A 17,173-nucleotide genomic window follows, 5' to 3' on the forward strand; every position below is an offset into this window, starting at 1 on the left:
TCTAGAATTCCATTATTTCTGCAAATGTTATACTTTTCTTTCAATGTGACTCAATTTACCAACCTACTATGAAAGTAGGTTTGAAAGTTAATTGAAAGTACAGTATAACTTCGATTTAACGATAACCGAATTACTGATTTCTTCAATTTAATGATGCATTTCACTGGTCCGGATATGACTGCATGGAATGTCTGTGCTCCTCGATTTAATAAGATCTTTGATTTAGTCCCTTGACAATCGTTGAATCGAGGTTATACCGTAGTACTTCCAACTCAACCTTATTAATACTTACTATGGAAGATTTCAATGTAACTACTCATGATTGCGTTCCCAAAATAAGAACATTTTCAAATTGATAAAGTAGTTGCATGTAGCTGAGGCCCGTGCCGAAAAGAGGGCTTTTGAGGCTCTTAAAATGGGACAGCAACACCGAATAGTATTACATTTTGAAGAGAGCTTATTCGATCATTACTCGTAGGTTTCTCAAGTTGTTACACTATCAATGTTCATTTAATCAAAGAAAACACTTCGTTTTTAACTATTGAAAAAGAAATTTTCAAAAGAAAGATATTCTAAAGAAATATGTTTTTCTTATTGTCAAGAAGGCAAACGGAAAAAGTGACGCGAATATTATACGAAAAGAATCAGCCTTAAACAAAAATAATCTTTCACTACAGGTACACAAGAAATGCAATACAACCTTATTTATCCCCAGATTAACTGGGACCAAATGCAATGCGAAAAATCGAAAATCTGGATAGTCCGAGAAATATGGGCAATTAAGCAAAACAAATCCTTAAGTAAGACTTACCGTTTTAAATGATTAAAAAAATATATATCATGTAATTGTTTACAAGACATTAAAAAAACATCAAAATCATTTTTCGCGTCATGTTTTAACAAATGATTCGCCCATTGTCTTTTGTTTCCTACACGAGTACCGTTTGGATGAAGCATGGTCACTCAAACGCTTTATCATTAATAGATCGAAATAAAAAGCAAACGTTTGGCGTAGGGTAGACCGAGGCAAGTTTACGCATGGGGCACGTTTACGCAGTCCCTTTTTTTCAAAACGAATTATATCTGGAGAGCCAACAGTCGTAACTGATTGATGCTGCTCCCTAGCACATATTCTCACAAGTTTTTGAGCATCAGTCGGGCTTCGGTCTAGCATGCAGATAGAATAATCTGTTTTCTACCAAGTTGAGTAAGTTTTGGGTTGAACGCAGGGGCGGCATTTCAGCATTTTGTTTGGGGGGTCGAGTTTCTTGAGCATGAATTTCCTCAGCACGGTATAAAATAAATATTGGTTAACGAAGGAATAATAAAATGGTTTTAATGTTAAGAATTCCTTAGGCATTCTTAACATTAAAACCATTCTAGAAGGCTTGTTAAGAACAATTAAAATATTTGCGAACAAAGCTTCAAATTTATTTTGTGACAAGTTATCTCGCAAAATATTTCGGTACTAGTTTTTATTTTTTAGTAAAGTTTTAGTCTGATATTCTTGGGGTCAGGAAGAACAGAAAATTTTGGAACTATATTTATTCAATAGTGTTTTGCTTTATTTCCAGTATAGCTAAAGATGAAGGTCTTGCTTGCCACATTTCTCTTCAAAAGTAATTCGCTAACCTCCTGAGACACAAAAGTCATCTTTAAAATGACTGACCAGATTGAAATAGACCAAAAACAATGGAAGCAAGAAAGTTATGTTAAAAAGCACACTTCCTTCATATTTTTCTTTGAAATAACCAAGAAAGCTTTTTAAAATGGGCTAGTATTTATTTTGCGTCATTAACAAGAAGTTCCGTCTAGAACTAGACGAGCCTACTTTCCCATATACCCATACTACTTTCTAGTACCTGATCAATATTCTCAAAAATAGCTAAAATCGCAAATTTTTTCAAACATATTTTTTTTAATATTTTAAGCTGATTTCTAGGAATAAAATATTCCTTACTTTTCTTCAAAAAAAACGAACAAATAAAATAGCAGCACCTTTTAAACAAAGCAGCTAATACACTTCTTTCCATTAAAAATTTTTTTTAACAGCTTTCAAAACGAAAAAATGATAATAATAAGTTCATTAACATCATATAAAAAAAATCGTTTCTTTTTCCCCTGTTGCCAAAAATAATTTTTTAAACGAACTTACCAAAATAACTTACCAAAATAAAAAAAACAATAAAATGTCAACTTAAAGAAATAATTTTCATTGTCAAAAAAAAAAAAAAAAATCGTCTGCGCATATTTTTCGAGTTTATTCACCGAAAACTAAATACCTAAATTAAAACTTTAGCGTGAAAATAAAAACAAATCATATCAACAATAATTATTTCACAGTTAAAACCACAGCAGCGGAGTCGGAGTCAATCTCATTTTGGGATAAAAGAGTCGGAGTCGAATATCCAAGAATCGGAGTCAGTCATTTGTCCTCCGTGTATAAATGTTTGCCAAAGCTACGAAGTCAGAGTCGAAGTCGGGGAGTCGGAGTCCGATTAATTGTCGGGAATAGGAGTCAGAGTCGGTGTCAGGTGCCCCTAAATTCTCGGAGTCGGAGTCGGGAGTAGGTCGTCAAGAACTATTTCCAACAAAGTTTGTTTGAAGTAAATCCGCCTTTAAGTTCGGAATCTATATTGACTTTCAGTTTCCCCTTAGGCGCTAATGTTAACAGATTTGAACTGTTCAAAATTGAACGAAAACTTGTTCAAATCAAAAAGATATTTTCGATACATATTTTTTATCAAAAGTTTTTCCCTACAAAGTTTGTTTGAAGCCACTTCGCTTCTAAGTTCAAGATTTATTTTTGATTTGAATTTCCCCGTAGGCGCTAATGTTAAGTTTTTTTGAACTGTTCAAAATTAAACGAAAAATTGTTCAAATCAAAAAATGAATTATGGGAATGAGATGTCCTCGCCGAGATCTTTCTAACAAAAAAAAATTTGTTCGAATCGGACTATTCATACAAAAGTTATTAGGGGGGGACAGACCGACAGACAGACCGACAGACAGACAGACCGACAGACATTTTTCCCCATCTCAATACCCTACTTTCCAATTTTTAATTTTTCAATATTTATCTAACTATTTTATTTATTTTTGACTTTTTTTTGTTTTTCGGGATATTTTTAAGATGTATTAAACCTTCTTTCATGCTTTTTTTCTTCTTTCTCTGATTTTTACTGGGAAAGTAGGCTAAAAAGTATAGTCGTAATTCACAAAACAATTACTCTTCCCTCATGCTATGAATTTTTCTTGTAAGTGTTGTGACGCAGCGAGGGGGGGGGGGGGTGAAAACACCCTCCAGAGACATTGGTTTTAACATAAACGCAAATTCTAATGCAGCAGTTTGTGCATATGAAAGGGCTGTTTGATTTTTAAAAAAATCCCCTTCAGAACGTATTTTTCATCCAAAAAAAAAAAAAAAAAAAAAAAACCCTCCAGAAAATATACCTACAGAAAATCAAAAAATATACCTACCAAAATACCCTCCAGAAGGTATTTTTGATCAAAAGAACCACTCCAAAAAGTATTTTTCACCAAAAAAAAAAAAAAAAAAACCCTCCAGAAGGAATTTCTGGCTGCGCTAGTGCATAAGTGTAATATTTTCATTTTCGTTTTCTATAACCAACTTACAAAATATTGAATTTAAGACCAAAGAGAAATGTATCTCATCAAATCCTGCATTAATTTCTTGAGAAATTGATTATTTTATTCAAAATATTAATTTAATAATTTGACTGCAACTTCATATGGGTTTTGTCACCTCTTCTACATTGGCATACAATAACAAGAAGTTCCGTCTAGAACTAGACGAGCCTACTTTCCCGTATACCCATACTACTTTCTAGTACCTGATCAATATTCTCAAAAATAGCTAAAATCGCAAATTTTTTCAAACATTTTTTTTAAATATTTTAAGCTGATTTCTAGGAATAAAATATTCCTTACTTTTCTTCAAAAAAAAACGAACAAATAAAATAGCAGCACCTTTTAAACAAAGCAGCTAATACACTTCTTTCCATTAAAAAAATTTTTTTAACAGCTTTCAAAACGAAAAAATAATAATAAGTTCATTAAAATAAATACATCATATAAAAAAAATCGTTTCTTTTTCCCCTGTTGCCGAAAATAATTTTTTAAACGAATTAATGCACTTACCAAAATAAAAAAAAAAACAATAAAATGTCAACTTAAAGAAATAATTTTCATTGTCAAAAAAAAAAAAAAAATCGTCTGCGCATATTTTACGAGTTTATTCACCGAAAACTAAATACCTAAATTAAAACTTTAGCGTGAAAATAAAAACAAATCATATCAACAATAATTATTTCACAGTTAAAACCACAGCAGCGGAGTCGGAGTCGGAGTCAATCTCATTTTGGGATAAAAGAGTCGGAGTCAAATATCCAAGAATCGGAGTCAGTTATTTGTCCTCCGTGTATAAATGTTTGCCAAAGCTACGAAGTCAGAGTCGAAGTCGGGGAGTCGGAGTCCGATTAATTGTCGGGAACAGGAGTCAGAGTCAGTGTCAGGTCCCCCTAAATTCTCGGAGTCGGAGTCGGGAGTTGGTCGTCAAGAGCTATTTCCAACAAAGTTTGTTTGGAGTAAATCCGCCTTCAAGTACGGAATCTACATTGACTTTCAGTTTCCCCGTAGGCGCTAATGTTAAGGGATTTGAACTGTTCAAAATTGAACGGAAAATTGTTCAAATCAAAAAGATATCTTATATACAAGTTTTTTATCAAAAGCTTTTTCCTACAAAGTTTGTTTGAAGCAAATTCGCCTCACAGTTCGGAATTGCTTTGAATTTCCCCGTAGGCGCTAATGTTAGGTTTTTTTGAACTGTTCAAAATTGAACAAAAAATAGTTCAAATCAAAAAGTGAAATATGGGAATGAGGTGTCCTAGCCGAGATCTTTCGAACAAAAAAAAGTTTGTTCGAATCGGACTATTCATTCAAAAGTTATTAGGGGGGGACAGACAGACAGACCGACAGACAGACCGACAGACAGACAGACAGACCGACAGACAGACAGACAGACAGACCGACAGACATTTTTCCCCATCTCAATACCCTACTTTCCAATTTTTAATTTTTCAATATTCATTTCATTATTTTATTTATTTTTGACTTTTTTTTGTTTTTCACGATATTTTTAAGATGCATTAAGCCTTCTTTCATGCTTTTTTCTTCTTTTTCTGACTTTTACTGGGAAAGTAGGCTAAAAACTGTTATAAAAAGTTCTGTCACAAAGTTCCACACTTGGTTCAAGTATGCATTAGTGCGAAAATTACAGAGTTTCAATTATCAATCCAATAATTGATATTGAAATTTTTATGATAGAGTGTAGCATTGTACACAAAACGCTATGCAGGAAATAAAGTAAACAAAAATTCAAACAAAGTCATACGTATTAAAATAACATTAGATTTTCTATAATTGAGAAGATCACTTTCCAGTAATTCTTCCAGCTTTTATAGGTTTAACTCTTAAATACCATTTGTGTCACTCAGATAGTGTCAAGTAAATCAAGATACATTTGTTGATGTGAAAGTATCTTTTGATGTGGGAAGTTTTTTAAAAAGAGCATATCTTTTCAAAAAGTTTCTATGAAAGAATATAATATATCGAGTTGATAAAATGTGTTTCAAGTACAGGGAAACAATGAACACTTACTAGCTAAACATTAAGTTATAATATGAGCATTAAATTTACGTAAAATGATATAGAGTTTACGTGTCAAAAATTGCGCAGTCTCAACACTGTACGGACATCTCATACAAGATGCACCATCATAACATAGATTACACAATTTTTAAATATTTGATCCATATGAAAAGATTACTTCTTTAGTTAAGGCAAACCATTATTCTCAATCAGTTTTTTCTGTTCTGAAATTGCAGGCAAATGATTTTCTAAGTTATCTAAATTGAATTTACCCCCTTTTTTATTATTCTTAGTGAAAAATTTGGGGGTGCAACCGCCCCCTCTTGACCCCCCTATTTGCCGCCCCTGGTTGAACGTTTTGAAGCTTATTGTGTTAAATACCGTATCACCCCGCATTATCCGGCATGCCGCAAAATTCAGGGGTCACCAGATTTTCAATAACCCTTGCCTGGTCCTTTCCGGCATGCCGGAAAAATCGAGGTTAAGAGAAAAAAAAATAATGCTATAAAAAATGTATGTTCAGCTTAAAAAAGAATACAAGTTCTGTGCATATCTCATTAGTATTAATAAACAGTTTAATTTCTTAAAAATATTTACTGACAATCTCATTTGTTATTTTAACAAAAAAAAATTGTTTAATAACGAATAGTTTTATAAAAATTAAATTAAAATTAAGTAAGCAAACATTTAAGCAGTAAGTTACCGCCCCTAAACCAGTGCTAAAGAATTTACCATAGTTATTCAATAAATAAAAATTAAAATTACCTGTATAAAAGAAACCTGAAATAATTTATTTAAAAAAATTATGAACAAATCGCAGTAACGGTGATTGCTTTCGAATTGATTACTTTATTGGCATACAATTAAATCCGTTAATAATGACCTACCATAAATAACAAGCACATATTATATGCAATACACTTTTTTTTTTTTTTTGAAAGAAGGTTACTTTTGGGATTTATTACTTTTTTCCCCTTACAGTGGTTTACTTTCTGATTGGAACTACGAATGGGGAAATTTACTTTTGTTTTGTTGCAAAACAAACCTCAAATTATCCAGCAAGGCGGAAAATTCGAATTTCCCGGCATGCTGGTCAACCTCGCTTTTTTCCGACATGCCGGATAATGCGGGGTAATACGGTAATACTTAGTTAAGAAAGAACAAATGCATAAAAATTAGCAGAATTTTATCCTTTTTTAAGCACTTTTATGATACTTGGCCTGATTATAACTTAGAAATCTGAGGCCTGGTTTTGCTTATATCTCTGCAACTAGACCACTTAGAGACTTCGAGATTTCACTAAATGATTTGCTTAATCCTAAGGTACAACTTAACGCAGAAAAATTAAAATTATAAAATAAAACTATTATTTTAGTTAGGGTGGAAAACAGCAAATTTCATGTAATTTTCCTATTAAACGTTTAAATATAAAACACATTGTTACAAATTTTGTTGCCTTTCAACAGTAATGTTAAAAACAATCATAATGAAAATTTTGAATCAAGGCTTCTCTGAAGCAAGCATGAAATTAGCAAGCATAAATCCTAGAGAGGAACAAGGATTAAATTATAGTGGCAACTGCTTAAGTTTTAGACACGTATATAGGTTTTTTCCCTTTTAGTACCGAGCATTTATATGAAACAAATAAGATGAAGTTTCGTGAGAGTAAAATTATTTATTTCTGAAATACATTTACCCTAAAAAAATAAAATAACAGAATTTTTTTTAAAAAATACCACGCATGTTTCATAATGTACTCAAAAGGACAAAACAACTTTTCTGGGTCAGAAAGGACAATTTAAGAATTCCTGTAGTTTTCAAAAATTCCAAGAAAATGACACCATAATCGAAGAAAAGTGCGGTTCTAGTCATTTCAAACCAAACTTTCCCAATAAGACAAATATACATGTTTTAACACTCAAAGTTATGATTGAAAGCTAGATAATGATAAGAAATTCTCTTCATGACTTGAGCCGCACTTTTCTTCGTTTGTGGTGTCATTTTCTTGGAATTTTCGAAAACTATAGGAATTCTTAAATTGTCCTTTCTGACCCAGAAAAGTTATGTTGTCCTTTTGAGTGCATTATGAAAAGTGCTTTAAAAAAATTCTGTTATTGAGAATTGTATTTGTATGAACTGAAATATTAGTAATTTTTTTTCACGTTAAAAACAAATCCAAACTTGGCGACGGGGCAAGTTTACGCTTTAACGACGAAAGCACCTTCACGCACGTTCTTACTGTGTCTTGCCTAAACGTGCCCCTGTCACTTTTTTCGCTCTAAATTGTCTCAAACCTTTTTAGTATTTTCCGGGTATTTAGTTTTGAAAATTTCCATTTAATTTTTATTAAGTTACGCATTCGGATCTTATAGCTTAGAATCATATAGTGCTGTCTTCATGCCCCTTCACCTTTAACTTTATACAATATTCAGTCTGTAATCAACTTGCTTTATTTTAACGATGGTGAGACATTATGTTCAAAACACTAACAGAACCATGTTAGTTGTCAAAATAAATATGCGTAAACGTGCCCCGTGTCCAGGGCAAGTTTACGCAGCCGACTTGAATTTAAAAAATAATATTTTTTTTAACGGTTAAAAACACAAACTGAGCAACAACTTAACATACCAACTTTGACTCCATTAACTGCTTCATAAATCCGCAATGTCTGAAATTTCCTAAGTTAAAAGAAAAGAAATTAGAAAATTCATTGAAAAAAATCCGCGTACACGTGCCCCCGGCTGCCCTCTGCTCATACATCTCTACGCTCCAGCTCTAATAAATGAAAATTATTGTCAATGTGAACATAAAATTTCAAATAGGTTGCAAATTTTATCCGGAAATCTGGATCAACGGAGCCGGAGAAACAAGGTCAATTTTCCTAAAGAATGCATGCCAAAATCGCTTTTTAGTGTTTTTAAGCGGGATTGTGGCAGTAAAATTATTTTCTTTGGCAGTGATGGTTCGTTGAAAATAATCAGACTTTGGCAGAAACAGAAGTTTTTAAGATGCTTTTCTTAGATCTTTGCACTTTGACATTTATTTACTAGAAATGTGATACCGACAACAAAACAAACGATACTTCAAAACATGCAGTAAAATTGAAATGCAAAGGCTATTGATACAACGAACACACTAATGTGTAGAAACATTACATGTCCTGAAAAGCATACATTTTATATTGCATGTGTATGCATATGCATGTGCATATGCATACACACAATGCATATTGCATAGTAACCTCTAACTCTAACAAATGGTCATGCTAGAAACCTTATTATTTTTGACAGTGGTCGTGTTTATTAACACACAACTAAGAATTTTGAACTTTTAAAACATAGTCGAAGTATGTATATAAACAATTAAAAATACACTATTTCGAAATTGAATAACTTAATTTAAGTTGAATAAAGCAACATATATACCTAACTTGTATAGATTTAAGGTGCAAAATATTTTCAGAGAATTATTCAAAAATTTCTTTGCTTTGAAATAGATACCAGCTGCAGTAAGACAGATTAAAAGCAAAAATTATTCAAGTATTTATTTCATACCTTTTATTGGGGGGGGGAGGGACTATTACTATGTGTCAGAGGTTATATTTTCTATTTAGAGACTACTTAAAAAATATGCCTAACTTTTCTCCATGATGTCTACTTATTTTGCTGCTTAACTATAAAATGACTTTAAAATACTGCTTTCGGTAGGATGGACGCCACATCAACACTAATTGAATGGGTGGCGGGAAAAACGTTGTATCTTCAAAACAACAACTTTTCACTACAGCCAAAAAACGAATCTGCTAAGTGCCCCACGTTTTTCCATTCCAATTACCTACTAATTTCCTATTGAAAGGAAGACCCGAAGCAAGTTTTCAACATACAACGTTCTTCCATAATATTTGAGCACTTCATTTACAGGGCCAGTGCCAATTAGCGTATTCTCTGACCTTGTAAATGAACTAAAAACATAGGTTATTTATTCTCTGGACTATATTCATTATTTTTATACTGGAAAAAAAAATGTTGAAAATCAACATGCAACGTTTTTCCCGCCACCCATTCAATTAATGTTTCAGTAAAATGGAATCCTTATTTGTAAAATAATTAGTTTTTAGTTTTTCCTACAACTACAGCGTATAGAAGATAATGCTGTATTCGTAAAAGCTTTCATTTTTTTGTATTTTTACGAATTCACTTACTCCAAGGAGCGCTGAACACATTTTGACTATTTTTCAAAAATATCTGTGCACGCGTGTTTGTGAGAGGGAGGGAGGAATTGCACTTTTTTATGTATGCTCTAACTCAAACAGTTCTGAAAAGATTTCAAAGAAATTATTTACACCATGGAACGAAACAAGATAGACTGTTGGACCTCAGTAGGAACAGAAGCTGATTAACTTACGGCTCCAATTAGTATATGGCGAGTCACGCAAGTGAACACTTTTCTCGCTAAGTGTGGCTGTTTCATTGCAAAAAATATGAATTTATCTTCAATTATATGTCCTTATTTAAACCAGTAGTGCCCAACTTTTTTTTATCCGTGTGCCACACCTCATATTAAGAAGAACTTCGCGGACCATAACAAATATGGACCATTCTACGAAAAATGGTAATTTTGTCCTGCATGTGACGCCTCATATATTTCGTTTAAAACAATAATTTAAAAGGATAATGATGAAACTTTTATTGCTTAAAAAATTACAAACGAATGTGTGATTCCTTAAGAAGAAGATTTCGTCATTATTTTTTTAAATGATTACTTTTTAATGAAATATATGAACCGTCAAGTGCAAGACAAAATAATTACTTTTTCGTGGAAAGTCCCAATGGGGGATTCTCAAAAAAAAAAAAAAAAATGTTCCGTGCGTAACGCTAACTTTTTTATTTTATTCAAATAACTATTGATTAAATATGATATTAACTGTTATGCTTTGATAATATTGTAACGGATTCGGTGCGACTTCCACTTTCTTGAAAGGAAGACACAGTTCTTGATAAAAACACAGGAAATTTATTTACACTATGTACAGGAAATATCTTCAACAACTGCTAAATTATTCATTAGCAATTAAGCAATTATCACACAACACCGTAAACTCAACGTTTACACACGTATTTACTTCCAAATACGAAAACAACACAGCGAAATGCCTCGCTATAAACAGAGCTAATCCACACACAGCACAAATTCTCAATCGAAACTAACTGTTTATCCATCGCTAACGGCTTAAATACACCGAAAAGAAATTTCTCAAATATTCCACACGCTTCTGTAAAGTAGTAGACCGTTATCAATGAAAAGAAAGAAAATAGGGGTCGTATACTTTAGCCGAATGAAAAAGGGGTTGTATATTCATTACGGGAAACTATTTACAGGTTACGTTCCTACAATAATTACTATTTACAGAATTTGCCCCCTTCCTAAGGACTGCACGTCCCGGGCAGTACAATCCCCAGAAAGGGTGCCAAACTTCTATCACAAGTTTACAAATATACACATTAATTAATAACTAACAGATACAGAAAACACAATAATAACAAGAAATATTACTAAACATTAAAAGCAAAAATTATCTACAACTTTTATGTTATCAACCATGGTTGTTTACGTAATACTCATGAACTATGGCCATAGTATGGGGCTAACCGATCATAATGTACAACCCTAGGTTTTGCATTAGGTGATTTTTGAATCCTCACTACGACGTCATTTAGTCGGTTAAGGACTTTGTAGGGTCCATCCCAATGCGACTGCAATTTGGGTGAAAGACCTTTCCGTCGGATGGGATTCCATAACCAAACCTTGTCGCCTTCGACCGAAGACGAGATCACAAGGTAGCCGAAGCTCTCGTCCGAAGAGCATCTGAGATGGGGCATATCCGGTAGTCTCGTGGACAGCACTGCGGTAGGCCAGCAGGAACAAAGGTAGCTTCTTGTCCCAATCCTGTTGATTTCTGGATACCATAAGTGAGAGATTGTTCAGGATTGTGCGGTTAAATCTCTCCACCATGCCGTCCGATTGTGGGTGTAGTGGTGTTGTCCTAGTTTTCTCAATTCCGAGAATTTGACATAGGCCCTTAAACACAGCAGAGATGAAATTCCTCCCTTGATCGGAATGAATCTGCAAAGGTGTTCCATATCTCGAGATCCAATGTTGGACTAGAGTCTCTGCTACGGTGGTAGCCTCTTGATCTGGAATGGGATATGCTTCCGGCCATTTGGTGAAGTAGTCGATGGAAACAAGAATGTATTTGTTCCCATCAGCAGTTCTTGGTAGAGGACCCAAGATGTCGATCCCAATTCGTTCGAAAGGAGCTCCAACGTTGTACAGATGTAGCTTCCCTCTGCTTCTCTTCTTCGGTCCTTTACGAGCAGCACAGGCGTCACAAGAATGGCACCACTTCTCCACGTCATCCTTCGCCTTGCTCCAGAAGAAGCGCTCCCGAACTTTATTGAGGGTTTTCAAGACACCAAAATGTCCTCCAGTCGCCCTACTATGTATTTCTTTCAAAACGTCTGAAATCCTTGATCGGGGAAGTAGCAACTGCCACCTAGATGTTTTGCCGTCGTCAGATTCCCATTTTCGGTGTAGCACGCCGTTCCGTAAATGGAGCGAGTTCCATAAAGCCCAGTATCTTTTTGTTGCAGGACTGAGGATGGAAACGTCCTGCCAGCTAGGTCGCCGACTGTCACTCTCCATGAATTCCAAAATTGGTTTTATGTCGGGGTCTTCAAGTTGATCTTTTCGAACTTGGTCGTCACTCCATGGATCAGGTTCTGATGATGTTGAAGTCACTGTCACCTGATAGGCAGTAGGGCTAGTCGTTCCATACTGTTTCTCGATTCGGGAACAATAGTGGCAGTTCTCAGGACAGGGTCTCCTTGATAAAGCGTCAGCATTACCGTGAGATAACCCTTTTCGATGCTTGATCTCCATGTCATATTCCTGGAGCCGCTGTATCCATCTGGCTATCTGACCTTCCGGATTTTTGAAGTTCAAAAGCCAAGTTAATGAGGCATGATCTGTCCGAAGCAGAAATTTTCGGCCGTAGAGGTAATGATGGAAGTGTTCTACAGCTTTCACTATGGCCAGTAACTCCTTTCTGGTGACGCAGTAATTTCGCTCCGACTTTGATAAGCATTTGCTCCAGTAAGCGATGACATGTTCATTTCCGTCAATTTCTTGGGATAAAACAGCTCCGATGCCCTCGTTGCTCGCATCAGTGTCCAGGATAAAGGATTTTTCAGGCTGAGGATAGGCGAGGATAGGCGTTGATGTTAAAGCCTCCTTCAGTCGTAGAAATGCATCTTCGCATTCTTTGGACCATTCAAACTTTTGCTTGCTCTCCGTCAGCTTATGCAAAGGTCGTGCGATGTTGGAAAAACCCTTTACAAACTTCCTGTAGTACGTGCAGAGCCCCAGGAAACTTCGCAGCTGATGGATGTTTTCGGGACGACTCCAACTTTTGACCGCAGATATCTTTTCTGGATCGGTTTGTACACCTTCAGAAGAGATGATGTGACCAAGGTAGTTCACTTCCCGGCGGAACAAATTACATTTGGACGGGCTTAACTTCAGATTGGCTTCCTTAAGCTTTTGCAGCACCTTCCTAAGGTTTGCCAGATGTTCTTCGAAACTGCGTCCCACGATGATGATATCGTCTAAGTAGACAAGACAGGATTCGTAGGAAAGTCCTCTTAACACTGTCTCCATAAGACGCTCGAACGTAGCTGGTGCATTGCAGAGGCCGAAGGGCATCACTTTAAACTGCCATAAGCCTTGTCCAGTTGTAAACGCTGTCTTCTCTCGGTCATCAGGGTGTATCTCAACCTGCCAGTAGCCGCTCTTCAAGTCCAGGGTCGAAAACCACTTGTGTCCGGAAAGAGTGTCTAAGGTGTCGTCTATCCGTGGAAGAGGGTAACTGTCTTTCTTGGTGATTTCATTCAGTCGTCGGTAATCGACACAAAATCTGGTGGAGCCATCTTTCTTTCGGACCAAGACGATGGGAGAGGCCCAAGGACTGGATGACAGTTCGATTACATCATTCTCCTTCATCTCTTTCAGGAGGGTCTCAACCTCTTCCTTCTTGGTGAACGGTAGTCGTCTTGGATGCTGTTTAATAGGGGGGTGTTCTCCAGTGTAGATCCTATTCTGCGTTAAATTCGTCCGGCCCACATCCTCCGATGTAGATGAAAACAGATGCTTGAAGTCGTCCACCAATTGTTCCGCAGCAGTTCTTTGATCTTTCGTTAATGGTGCACTCCCAATTAACTTCGATGTCAAGGACTCAGAAGACACAGTCTCGGGGGAATTGATTCTTCTAATGATGCAGTTTACTGGAGTACAAGTTGCTAACACTTCACCTTTCCGGATATTCCTTGACCTTTCACTCACGTTGGCGACTCTCACAGGAATTACATCTTTAGAAAGGTCCACAAGCGTAGATGCTACCAGCACTCCTTTTGGGTTATTGCTTAAGTTGGGGGATTCAATGAGTCCAAATCGAAAACTATTGCTTTCTTCAATGGAGCCGGGTATTAATGATTCTGACCTTGAGGGAATTGACAAATCTGTTTGGGCAATTATTTGATGAGCGGATTTTACATCACTTTCTGCGGGAAAGACTGCTATGTCTTCTCTCGTCGAGTGCAGCTCGTTAGTCTTGAAGTCGAGGTTGAAGTCATACTTCTTTAAAAAGTCCAATCCGAGAATGAAGGGGTCTGTGATAGCAGCAACGAATGCCGTATGATGGTAAGTGGCATTTCCAAACACAATTTCTAAGTTTACTTTACCTTCAATCTCGATCTTGTCACCTGTCACAGTTTGGAGGGTAACACAGGGCGGCGTCCATAGAATGTTGAGTCCAAATTGACGAGCCACATCTGTTTTAATGATTGTAACATTGGCTCCAGTGTCAATAATCAGTTCGCAGGGAAACCCGTTCACGTATGCGTAAACAAACAGTCCATTACTGCCGCCACTCGTCGATGAAATCTGGAAAACTTTAAGATGGGGCTCATTCCAATTTGGCGACCTCCGCCCCGCGAGATTGCCATGGCTTAGTTTTCCTGGACCTGGGAGGGAGAGGTGCTCTTCCCTCTGGTTTCTTGGCGAGCTTCACAGTTTCTTCGTAAGTGACCCTCGCCGCCACATTTCCAGCACTTAAGTGATTGTCCATTTTGGTACTTGGGAGCCGAAGTCCTTTTGAGGATTCCTGCAATTTCTTTTATTTGCTTTTCCAGTTCAGCAAAGCGTGACGAAACCGGATCAGACTCATCAGTTTTCACGCCGCGGACTGAATGGCGATCTTTGCGGGTTGCTTGCTGGGCGGCCTCCAACTTCATCGCATACACAACAGCAGAACTCAGGTCTTTGACATCCGCCATCCGTAGAGCTTTCTGGATTTCCGGATCTCGAACCCCGTCGATGTAGTAGTTGAGTGCCAGGTTGTCCCGAACATCCGCAGGACAGTCGCAAAAAGCAAGATGAGACAGTCTCTCGATGTCCGCCGCGAGCTCTTGCAGGGTTTCCCCGGTTTTCTGGAAACGGGACTTCAACTGGAGTCGGCTGAAATCTTTCTGGCACTTCTCACCGAAGCGAAGCTCCAACGCAGATGTGAGGGCGGCGAAATCCAGGCGCTGGCCGTCCGGAAGGGTCTGAAGAATGTCCGCTGCATCACCTCTCAGGGATGCTGCAAGATGGCAGGCCTTGGTAGCAGAGTCCCATCCGTTCGCTTCCGCCACTATCATGAACTGAGTTTTGTAAACCTGCCACGAAGTTTTCCCATCAAAGGTGGCAAGTTTAATGGACGGTCGAGCAACCGATGTGGGAGCGCCAAACTGTACAGAGCTGCTTTCCGCGGTCGCCAATCTCCTTTCCAGGTCTTTAAAGATGTCTTCTTTAAGTTGATGAAATTTTCTATCTTCTTCTTCCAGTTTATTTTCTACAGCATTGCATCGGCCTTCAACGGAACTTAATTTTTCTTCAAATTTCTCTTCGATTTTATTTTCCACTGCGATGAATCGGCCTTCAACTGCCTCAAACTTTCCTTCAATAGCATCAACTCGATGCTCTATCTCATTAAATTTATTTTCCATCACAGTCTTTACCGAAGTAAGATCGTTTTTAATTTCCTCTTGGTTAGAAACTAGGTCATTTTTCAGCACCGTTAAATCACTTTTCAATTGGTTTTGATTAGCCGCCATATCATTCTTTAATTGTTCTTGATTAGCTGCCATATCATTTTTTAATTGTTCTTGATTAGCTGCCATATCATTTTTTAATTGTTCTTGATTAGCTGTAAAACTTGCAGTCAAGTCACTTTTTAATTGTTCTTGATTAGCTGTAAAACTTGCAGTCAAGTCACTTTTTAATTGTTCTTGATTAGTAGCCATATCACTCTTCACAGAGGTGATTGCGTCAAGAAGTTGTTTTAATTGTTCATCCATTGCGCGAGTAATCACCATAAAAAATAAAGTCCTAATTCAAAAAAAAGTCTTTATGAAAAAATGTCCAAAGTCACACTTACTCCAAGAAAGTCCAGAAGAAGCCCCACGTTGGGCGCCAAATTGTAACGGATTCGGTGCGACTTCCACTTTCTTGAAAGGAAGACACAGTTCTTGATAAAAACACAGGAAATTTATTTACACTATGTACAGGAAAGATCTTCAACAACTGCTAAATTATTCATCAGCAATTAAGCAATTATCACACAACACCGTAAACTCAACGTTTACACACGTATTTACTTCCAAATACGAAAACAACACAGCGAAATGCCTCGCTATAAACAGAGCTAATCCACACACAGCACAAATTCTCAATCGAAACTAACTGTTTATCCATCGCTAACGGCTTAAATACACCGAAAAGAAATTTCTCAAATATTCCACACGCTTCTGTAAAGTAGTAGACCGTTATCAATGAAAAGAAAGAAAATAGGGGTCGTATACTTTAGCCGAATGAAAAAGGGGTTGTATATTCATTACGGGAAACTATTTACAGGTTACGTTCCTACAATAATTACTATTTACAGAATTTGTAACAATATATTAAAGCATGTATTATTCCCCAACAGCATTATTTTTTGAAGGTTTTGGTTAGCTGAAAAAAAAATTAAAAAACTTAGCGTCACGCACACGGGACATTTTTTCGAGAAGCGTCCCAATACATATTTTTTTTCAATGGTTTAAACTATTGTTTCTCAAAAAAATAAAATATGTTTTCTTTACATTGGGACCTTTACTCTCAAAATCTACAATTGATTTTAACAAAAACTCTTAATAGAGCAAAAAGATTAACTAATTCATAAGCAAGTTACAACAGTTTGACTTTGGATGCCTCGCACGTAAATTAAAATTTAAAGAACAAAATTGTTTAATAAAAATATAACTGAGCCATCAGGAGTATCTTCGTATGAAATGAAATGATTTAAAAATGTGTCAACCCCTGTTTGATTGAAATATTAAGAGCATACAAAATGTTAATGAAGTTTAAGCGT

Source organism: Uloborus diversus, chromosome 4, assembly GCF_026930045.1.
Source record: "Uloborus diversus isolate 005 chromosome 4, Udiv.v.3.1, whole genome shotgun sequence".
In the NCBI taxonomy this organism is placed as follows: Eukaryota; Metazoa; Arthropoda; class Arachnida; order Araneae; family Uloboridae; genus Uloborus; species Uloborus diversus.